This window comes from Hemiscyllium ocellatum, chromosome 26, assembly GCF_020745735.1.
Source record: "Hemiscyllium ocellatum isolate sHemOce1 chromosome 26, sHemOce1.pat.X.cur, whole genome shotgun sequence".
Lineage (NCBI taxonomy): Eukaryota > Metazoa > Chordata > Chondrichthyes > Orectolobiformes > Hemiscylliidae > Hemiscyllium > Hemiscyllium ocellatum.
In genome coordinates, this window is record NC_083426.1 from 20,921,095 (window position 1) to 20,932,520 (window position 11,426).

Sequence of the window (11,426 nt, forward strand, 5' to 3'; positions counted from 1 at the left end):
CTTTATGCATACTACTCAGACTGTTTACATAGCACCATTTGAGGCATCAGCTCACATGAATTTCTGAGATTTATGAGAATAACAAGCAATCCAAATTTGTGTTCAAGCAATTAGATGCAACATATTCCAAGTCATCTGATATCTGCCAAGTCACAATTTCTGGAGTTTGAAGGCAATTTTTTCTGATTTTTTTCTATTGATTCTTGCACTGTATTTATGAAGAGCTTTCAATCTTGACTTGAACCTTCAGATTGCTTACATTTTCAGGACTGAGAAGATGGAATTAGCTTTCATCACAGGCAGATCTCATTTCTTTATACTAACAGGAGAAGCTGTAGTAAGAATCTTTCGGGTTGGCCACTTGGCAGAGGCTAGCAGTTGACTCACTATCACCATAGTTGATGCTGTTGGATTTGTGCTTGTTTTATGTCAACTTTTTCAATTCAGTGTGTCGAGTGAACTTTGCAGCAAATTTGGCTGTGTTCCTGTTAGACCAGTAGAGAGCCCATACTGATGGAACTTTCTGCCTAAGTGTAATCCACAGAACTCCTGCATATTACATAGCAGTGTGCCCACATTATTGTGAAATCTGACATCCTCCTGCTTATCATGAATAACATCTGAAAAACTCTGATAGGAACATATTAAAATTTGTAATGCAGCTTATATTGCTGAGACACTGTGTAAGTCTCTTAAGTGCTTTGCTCAAAAACTGCATGCATTCATGTAGAACTCTGAGCTCAAAAACTGCATGAATTTATGTAAAACTCCGTTATCTCACTTTTTAGATTAGAATCAATCTAAACGTCATGGCATAGACAGAGAACATGGGGGGCCAACACCTTCAACATATTGTCCACCTATCACCATTGTTAACAGCTAACCCAAGAATGCAACTTTCTAAAAAAAAGTTTTGTGATTTACACATGAAAGAAGTGAAACTATCACTGTATTCTAACAGATGAAAGGCTTAACAGACAATCAATTTTTCAATGTATAATTTCAGTTACATCACACTGTAAATTTTTGCTATAAATTCTGTGTGTTAGGATTGAGCCCTCCACTATCACCTGATGAAGGAGCGTCACTCCGAAAGCTAGTGTGCTTCCAATTAAACCTGGTTTTGTGTGATTTTTAACTTTGTACACCCCAGTCCAACACTGGTGTCTCCAAAACATACCTAAACCTTGAAACTGACAACCGCATTCCAAACAGCTAGGTTCCCAGGGAAGGAATTAAACCTAAGATTGACCTAAATTTTAATAACAATCAGATAATGCACAGCATATAGTGGAACAAGCTTGTCTTTAGAAAACAGAACACCGTACAACTAATTTTTACTTTTGATATAATGGCTGGTGAGCAAATTTCACCCTTCAGATTGGAACCTCAGATTTCGGGTCAGCTAAGGATCAGACATAGCGATTTTCCCTGAATTTAGTCATTTAGTAGCCAGGGAATGGCTTTGTTGTCCAGGTTAGTCTGTGAAGGCCAACAGGAGACCTTCATTTACTAAAGGAGTTATAGGCTCTGCCTTGAAGGTAAGTGGAGAGAGAGGGTATGCCAAGATAGAGGGAATATTTAAACTCTAAAATAATTTGGCTGTGTCAAATTCTGCACCTATCTCACTTCATGCTTGGCTCAACTGAAGTTTAGGATTTCAACCAAAGATGGGAATCCAACTTGGTATGTTGTGTTGACAAGTGGAGAAATCTCTCAACAAGTTTAAGCTGAATGCTATGAATTATATGAGGTGTTTAAAGCACCAAAAAATGACCTCACACTGTTCTAGCAAGGAGAATTTATTCCTATTTTAAGAAATATTGTGCACAGATCTCTCAGGGAATGTTGATTTTCTCCTAACATGGGACTTTCCTCACTGTATGTGGTCTATAATAATTATTTTCCAATCTAATTATTTCATGACTATACTTAGATGAAAGCCATATGCAAATGCCCTTTCATGTCATGTAAAGGTTAGCAAATCGTCAGTGCTTGCTGATCTCATTACAGGTTGTTCTTCTAAAATGCGATGGTCACACTCCTGCACAAACTCACATTATAGAAAAATCACACTTTAGAAACAGTGTTGGAGATACCTGAATGTTCACAGAAAGGAAGGACATTTGTATCTTGTTTGATTTCTGTGGAGCCCAGATGAACAGGAATATTTCCACAAAGACACTGTCTGTTAGGGCAGCACAGTAGCTCAGTGGTTAGTGTTACTGCTTCGCAGTGCTAGGGACCTGGGTTTGATTCCCACCTTGGATGACTGTGTGGAGTTTGCACATTCTCCCCACGTCTGCATAGGTTTCCTCCAGGTGCTCTGGTTTCCTCCCGCAGGCCAGGTGAATTGGCCACACTAAATTGCCCATAGTGTTAGGTGCATTAGTCAGAGGGAAATGGGTCTGGGTGGGTTTAAAATTCGGAGGATCAGTGTGGACTTTTTGGGCCAAAGGGCCTGTTTCCACACTGTAGGGAAGCTAATCCAGACTCATTCCACTTCAATATGCACCATCTTGACTGTCCCCCACCCATTGCCTTGTCCCCATAGAGTGCACATGTGTTTTGTTAATGCAAATTTGCTTTAACAGAGATTGATGAAGTGTGAGCAGTGTTTCTAAAATGCAAACTTTTAAAACATGTGTTGGCTGTAAAATGATTAGATCACTAACACTTGAAGCGCTGTTTCTAATGCACTATTTTTCTATAAGATGGTTTTGAAGAATGTTTTAATCTCCAAAGAATGGGCAGCACCTTACTCTTATTTACACAAATGCCTGGGTCCTCTTCAGAACTACACTACCCGAGTGTTTACAGAAAGGAAGGACATTTGTGTCTTGATTGATTTCTGTGGAGTCCAGATGAATGGGAACAAAGACACTGAGGGCAAGGTTCACTCTCCTTCACTTTGCATCATCATGACTATCTCCCACTCATTGCCTTGCCCCCACAGAACCCACACACACCATGCTGCTATCGTGGAGATGAGTTCCAGATCCAATTTTGTTTGGGATTGAGGACAATAGCTTCACATTGTATCACTTGTGAAAAATGAAGAAAATGGCATGAATTCAAGTTATTTCCATAAAGGCTTGATCTGAATTTGTAAAATTTTGTGATTATAATGACTCATTGAATAAAAAAACCATATCAGAACAATTTTTTTTTTGTGCTTCACCTCATCTTGATGATGATCACCGGCCTTCCATTCCTTCTATCGTCACAAATATAATCAATGCAATAAGTGAAACAACAGTTCAGGCCTACTCCCTTAATACAGATGTAGAGAGAAGCCATTTGTGGGCGGCACGGTGGCACAGTGGTTAGCACTGCTGCCTCACAGTGCCGGAGACCCGGGTTCATTTCCCGACTCAGGCGACTGACTGTGTGGAGTTTGCACGTTCTCTGTGTGGGTTTCCTCCGGGTGCTCCGGTTTCCTCCCACAGTCCAAAGATGTGCAGGTTAGGTGAATTGGCCAGGACAAATTGCCTGTAGTGTTAGGTAATGTAGGGGTATGGGTGGGTTGCGCTTCGGCGGGTCGGTGTGGACTTATTGGGCCGAAGGGCCTGTTTCCACACTGTAAGTAATCTAATCTAATCACTATCTCTTAACTGTGAGGATTCATTGCATCATTTGAATTTTGTGGGCAGCATATGCTATTCTGTTTTCCAATTCTCCTTCTCTGTGCTAATTACTTTGTGAACATTTCTGTTTTTATTCCTTAGAATTATAAGATCTATGAATAGTCCATTCCATCTTTCAGTCCTGATTTCATATTGAACTAAAAGAAGATTGTTCTGAATCATACCTCCAACTATTCATCTTGGTTCCAAAATGCTGAATACCTTTATCCAATGAAAAGCTCTCAATCTTAATTCAGGAATTTTAAATTTTTGACCTAGTCTTAACAATTATTTTAGGGAGAGAATTCTAGATTTTCATTTTTATGCAGAACTGGCTGGAACATAGAAGACAGAAGGTGGTGGTGGAGGGTGGCTTTTCAGATTGGTAGATGTGACCAGTGGTTTCCACCAAGGAGAGGTGCTGGGTCCACTGCTTTTTGTCATGTATATAAATGAGTTGCATGTGAACATAAGAGCTATGGTCATAACTCTGCAGATGACACCAAAGTTGGAAGAGTCGTGGACAGCAAAGAAGGTTACCTTGGTGTACAATGGGGTCTTGATCAGATGAGCCAATGGTCTGTTGACTAGAAGATGATGTTTAATTTACTTAAATGTGAGGTGTTGCATTTTGGAAAGTCAAACCAGGACAGGACTTCCACACTAGGTAAAAATAAGGACTGCAGATGCTCGAAATTAGAGTCGAATAGTGTGCTGTCAGTCAGTATCCAAGGAGCGGGAGAATTGACGTTTTGAGCATAGGCGCCTAATCAGGAATGAAGATTCCTGAGAATTTATACGCTGAATGGTAAGGTCCTTGGGAGCATTGTTTTTCAAAGAAACCTTGTAGTTCAGTGTCATATTTTCCTTAAAAGTGGAATCACAGGTCGATAATATGGTGAAGAACATATGGGTATGGTTGCCTTGATTGGTTACTGCATTGAGTTGCGAGGTCATGTTGCGGCTGTACAGGGCATTGGTTCGGCTACTTTTGAAATACAGGTTGTTCTGCTATAACACGTATTTCATGCAAATTCAGTATAATGTGAATGAGGAAATGGGGACACACTTTCCAAAGTATGAACTACCAAACTTATAACATGTGTCCGGCCCCATTGGTTTAAATAGTGCTGCTATTATGCAACTTTCTTATAACATGGGATTGCATGAGATTGGAAGTTTGCAGAAGGTACTAAAGTTGGTGGAGTGGTGGACAGTGTGGAAGAATGTTGCAGGTTACAGAGAGACTTGGATAAACTGCAGAACCGGGCAGAAAGGTGGCAAATGGAGTTCAATGCAGATAAATGTGAGGTGATTCATTTTGGGAAGAATAACAGAAAGGCAGAATTCTGGGTCAATGGAAAGATTCTTGGTAGTGTGGATGGCTAGAGGGATCTTGGTTTCCATGTACATAGATCCTTGAAAGTTGCCACCAAGATTGATACTTAAAAATGTGTTGCTGGAAAAGCGTAGCAGGTCAGGCAGCATCTGACCTGCTGCCTGACCAGCTGCGCTTTTTCAGCAACACATGTTTAAGCTCTGATCTCCAGCATCTGCAGTCCTCACTTTCACCCAGATTGATAGCACTGTTAAGAAGGCATACAGTACGTTAGGTTTTATTGATAGAAGCATTAAGTTCCAGAGCCGTGATGTCATGCTGCAACTGTACAAAACACTAGTGTGGCCTAGTGTTGTGTGCATTTCTGGTCACCCCATTACAGGAAGGATGTGGAAGCGTTGGAAAAGCTGCAGAGGAGATTTACCAGGATGTTGCCTGGTCTGAAGCGAAGGGCTTATGGGGAAAGGCTGAGGACTTGGGTCTGTTCTCATTAGAGAGAAGAAGGCTAAGAGATGATTTAATAGATACATACAAGATGATCAGAGGATTAGGTAGAGTGGACAATGAAAGTCTTTTTTCCTAGGATGATGACATCTGTTTGTACGAGGGGGCATAGCTACAAATTGAGGGGTGATAGATTTAAGACAGATGTCAGAGGCAGATTATTTACTCAGAGAGTGGTACGGGCGTGAAATGCCCTGTCTGCCAATATAGTTAACTCAGGCACATTAGCAGCATTTCAACAGCCTTTGAATAAGCATATGGATGATGATGGGATAATGCAGGGTGATGGGTTTAGATGAGTTCACAGATCAATGCAACATTGAGGGCTGAACGGCCTGTTCTGCGCTGTATTGTTCTATGTTTTATTTTCTGTGTTCAATGTTATAGCAGAACTGACTGTACTGTGTACACCTCTGGTCTCCCTGCGAAAGGAAGGAAGTCGTGAAACTTGAAAGGGATCAGAAAAGATTTACAAGGATGTTTTCAGGGTTGGAGGATTTGAGCTACAGGCGGAGTCCGAATGGATTATTTTCCTTGGAGCATTGGAGACTGAGGGGTGACCTTATCGACCTTTTATAAAATCATGAGGAGCACGGATAAGGTAAATAGATGAGGTTTTTTCCCCAGTGTGAGGGAGTCTAAAACTAGAGTGTAGGTTTCAAGTGAGAGGGGAAAGATTTAAAAGACATCTAAGGGCAGTTTTTTTGTACAGAGGCTGGTGTGTTAGGGAATGAGCTGCCAGAGGAAGTGGTGGAGGCTGGTACAATTACATGTAAAAGGCCTCTAGAAGGGCTTGGAGGGATATGGACCAAATCTGGTAAATGGGATTAGATTAGGTTAGGGTATCTGGTTGGCATGGAAGAATTGGACCAAAAGGTTTGTTTCTGTGGTATTTATATCTATGAGTCTATGATTCTCTGCCATGAGTTATTGTTTTTTCCCTCACAGTTTAATCTCAAGTTGTAAAATGTTGGCATTATAAATCACAGATTGAATGAAAACCTAATGAGAGCAATTTCATGACTTTGTGTCGCAGCTTTTTTTTCTCCATGAAACACAGCTTTCTAATCCTTCTACTGGCACAACCACAATCAACACAATGAATAAAATAACAGCTCAGACTCGCTCCCTTATGACTACGATACTGAGCCAAACCATTCGCTTAGATCATTGACTACCTGTCAGTATTCATTGCATCATTTGAATTTCATGGGCAGCATATGTTCATTCTGTTTTTCCGTTCTCCTTGTATTTACTAACCTGTATTAGCCTCTAACCCACCAACAATTCACATTTCCTGCTATTCAAATCCCAGCATAGTTTAGATTATCTAATTTCTATGTCCTCATCCAGCCTTATGTCCTACTAAGAATTCCATGTTCCTCTATTTCTGGCATTTTGTGCAACCCTGATTCCGTACACTTGTTACCATCCCATCTGATGATAATACTGGCTAAGACTAAACCCAGACTGAAACCTGGTTTCATAGATCACAATTTTTATTTTTATAATTTGATTGTTGAATGTATTCACATGAGATTGCTCGTAAACCTTTTACAAAAGAGCATTAAAGTTAAAACACAAAATGAAAGAAAAACACAGATATATGATATTTGGAAATATCTTACCTTAAACAGGAATAGAAATTCAGCTCTTTTCCCAGCAATATCCTTCAGAATCACTCTATCCCAGTTAAACATCACTCTAACTCAATATTCTTAATTACCTTTTTCCTGCCCAGTGCCTGGTGCACTGAGACACCTTAAGCCTTCTTCTTAGCTGTGATGGCCTGAAGACTTCTCTTCAGTTCCGATGGCCTCAAGATTTCTATGAACCCTCAGGCGGTTATGGGCGGCACGGTGGCACAGTGGTTAGCACTGCTGCCTCACAGCGCCTGAGACCCGGGTTCAATTCCCGACTCAGGCGACTGACTGTGTGGAGTTTGCACGTTCTCCCCGTGTCAGCGTGGGTTTCCTCCGGGTGCTCCGGTTTCCTCCCACAGTCCAAAGATGTGCGGGTCAGGTGAATTGGCTATGCTAAATTGCCCATAGTGTTAGGTAAGGGGTAAATGTAGGGGAATGGGTGGGTTTCGCTTCGGCGGGTCGGTGTGGACTTGTTGGGCCGAAGGGCCTGTTTCCACACTGTAAATCTAATCTAATCTCACAGCTTGCAGATTTCCACAAACTAAAACAAATGCCCTTTTGCTGATGTAATTTCTCTTCTTGTGACCTTGCTTTGCTAATGATTTTTCTGTAAGTTATAAAAGTTCAATGTTATAAAACACACCATCAATTCATACCTAGGTAGGCCATCAAGTCATTTAACTAATGTCAAATGCTTTGTTGGAAAGGCTGTCTTGACCTCACTGTTCAAAAATAGTTTTTCTTACCTGTTAAAAGAAACTCTCTTTCATAAAACAGATACCAAAATCCATTTTGTTAATGGTTAGAATTCAAATTCCATAATAATAATCATATACTCGAAACATTTATCACACACTCCACCATGCATCTAACCATCTGGTGTCCAGGCCTTAATTTCATGGATTCAGCATCTACTTTGCACTAGTTATCTCCTTTTAAGTAAGACACTCTTTGAAGCCTTGTACCTTAGCTATTAAGCACTTGTTCAATACCCTCCAATATGGTGTCTCATGAGGTTCTGGAAAATATCTTTGGATGTTTCCCAACGTTGAAGATGCTGTGCAAATGCAAGTTGTTATTTAATTGGAGATAAAGGGTGTCAGTGTCTCCGAACAGGAGTGATGGGTGAAAGAATCACCTTTTGAAATGAAAACATGGAAAGAAGACCCCTGGTTGAAATGGAAGAGGAAAGAAATAGATTACCAGGATGAACGAGAAATGGGGGAGGGGAGAAACTGCTTCAGTGAAAAGAAAATTCTAAATCTAATCCCAGGGTTGGACATTTGCTGTTAGAATAATGACAGACATGGAGAGTTTTGTTTTAACTTATGCATAGCAGTAATTTACTTAGGCCTTTCATTACGCAATCGTATATGACAGTTGCTTCACTATCCAGTGAACTGGAGCTCACCCTATATGATTGTTGATGAAATCTCCTTACACAATTGTCAGTGACTGACCAGGTCGTTCCTTCCTGATTGCAGTGCTAAGTCGATCCTTGGTTTGTGTGTTTTACTTCTTGCCTGCAATCATTTACTACAACATCAGCATGTCTGCTGTGTTCCACACATTTGGTCAATTTAATTTCACTTCCTAGACACTTTTTGTCCACAGGAGAAAGTGAGGACTGCAGATCTGGAGAGTCAGAGTCGAAAAGTGTGGTGCTGGAAAAAATACAGCAAGTCATGCAGCATCCAAGCAGCAGGACAGTCGACGTTTGGGGCATAAACCCTTCATTAGGAATGTGATGACTTCATTATCCATGACAAACTGAACTTTACTGACTGCACTTTCTTTTGTTTTTATTGTGATACCAATTTCATTGATTCTGTTGGTAACAAGTTTCAACATTTGACCAAACCTGAAGTTCTCAGATTCCTCAGTCCATTTCCAGAGAATTCCAGAGAACCAGGCTAATAGTCGAGGGCATGGGTTCAAATCCAGCCATGGCAGCTGCTGAAATTTAAATTCAATTCATAAAATCCAGAAATGAAAGAAAGAGTCTATAATGATGACCATGAAACTATTGATTGCTCTTTCTTGAACGAAAGAAACCTTTCGTCCTTATCTGCCATGTGACTCCAGATCCACTGCAACATGATTCACTTTTAACAGCTTTCTAAAATGGTCTAGCAAGCCACTCAGTTCAAGAGCTATCAACAATGGGTGACAAGTACTAAGTGACACAAACAATGAAAAAGTAAAGAAAATAAAGTACACAATTATTTATATCTGCATGTACATCTAATCCTTATATCTGTATTTTGTCAGATAACCGTATCTTGTTTTTACTTGGTAACATTTTGAAATACTCATGTAATACTTTTGAGCTTTGCTTTAAAACTAAAGATGTTTTGCTGATCATATTTGAATTGGAACTCTAAAACTAGAAGGAAGTTAAATGAATAACATAAATTGTTTGTTCCCAGACTACACAATGGATATGTCTGGTGGTCATGACAATATTATTTAATAACATTTTTTGGAATAATCCTAGTCCTTGTCATTAGCTGTTCATTATTGTTTAAAGGCAGGTCAGGTGAACCAAATTACTGTTATGTTATTTGTCATAAACAATATTCTTGAATTTTATAGAACTTGGTGAAAAGTCCATGTGACAACATTTCTTCAAATGACCAGACAAACCTCTGCTGATAATTTTAAACAGCGGCACGGTGGCACAGTGGTTAGCACTGCTGCCTCACAGCGCCAGGGACATGGGTTCAATTCCCGCCTCAGGCGACTGACTGTGTGGAGTTTGCACGTTCTCCCCGTGTCTGCGTGGGTCCCCTCCGGGTGCTCCGGTTTCCTCCCACAGTCCAAAGATGTGCGGGTCAGGTGAATTGGCCATGCTAAATTGCCCGAAGTGTTAGGTAAGGGGTATGGGCGGGTTGCGCTTCGGCGGGTCGGTGTGGACTTGTTGGGCCGAAGGGCCTGTTTCCACACTGTAAGTAATCTAAAAGTGGGCGGCACGGTGGCACAGTGGTTAGCACTGCTGCCTCACAGCGCCTGAGACCCGGGTTCATTTCCCGACTCAGGCGACTGACTGTGTGGAGTTTGCACGTTCTCCCCGTGTCTGCGTGGGTTTCCTCCGGGTGCTCCGGTTTCCTCCCACAGTCCAAAGATGTGCGGGTCAGGTGAATTGGCCATGCTAAATTGTCCGTAGCGTTAGGTAAAGGGTAATATGTAGGGGTATGGGTGGGTTGCGCTTCGGCGGGTCGGTGTGGACTTGTTGGGCCGAAGGGCCTGTTTCCACACTGTAAGTAATCTAATCTAATAATTAAATCTTTAAACATGAATGTCATGGAGACAGTAGAGGTATCTGTGCAATAATAACTTTCAACCTGCTGCATTGCAGGTTAATTACATTCAGTACTAATTGATAAGAATACAATTTTTCACTCAGAGTTTGTATTGCTCCATGTAATTTCCAGGTAGAATGTATTTGTGAACAATGCGATATTTTCATTATTTAAATTGTAATCCATTTATTTGGGTTATAAGATCAGGAACTAGTTCCGAAGAATAATTGCTAAAGTCTTTGCTTTGTCTTTGATATTTGCAGATTACTCTCTGAAGTGGATACTCTTGATTTCTTCAGGTGAGCATAATAATGACATCAGTTATAATATTGTTTTGTGTTTCTTAATTTGGGATTGCACTGTCATTTTGGAATGGGAAGTAGTGTAAGTTTAATTTATTGGATTATCTCAACTGCCTTGATACCACTACAGTTTGTGTCGATTTATGCAGTGGTGCTGTACTCAGATTTTTGCTTTACATGTGATGCATCATCAAAATCCCTCATTGCCTCTTTGCAGCATTGTCCATGTTCACCTGATCTTCCACATCTTCCTGATCTGAAATCTAGCTCACACCTTCAATACTTCAGAGCTCTTAACAACTCGAATGCACTCGAAGTTGACCAATGCTACAAAGTCGAACTCTTCCAAAAAGAGCTGCCAACAATCCCATCACCATGAAGTTACACAGTCTTGCCCACCAATCCTTCCAAAGATAGTGGCTTCCTGGGCTTTTATAATGTTGACTTTAAAATTGTCATTCTCAATTTGTAAATTCTTCCATTGTCTACACTTTAGCTTGTGTTATAATCAATATTGCTGTCTGCACATTGAGATACCAATCTGAATCATCCCTGGTTTTAACGCAATAAGCAATCTATTTTTTTTCAATGTGCAGACTTCCAAGATCCATGTTCAATAGCGACTTCAGAAGCTAGAAGTTCATTAGCTACCGATTGGCATGCATACAATCTCAGATCAGAAACACCATCTGTAGAATTCTGCACAAATA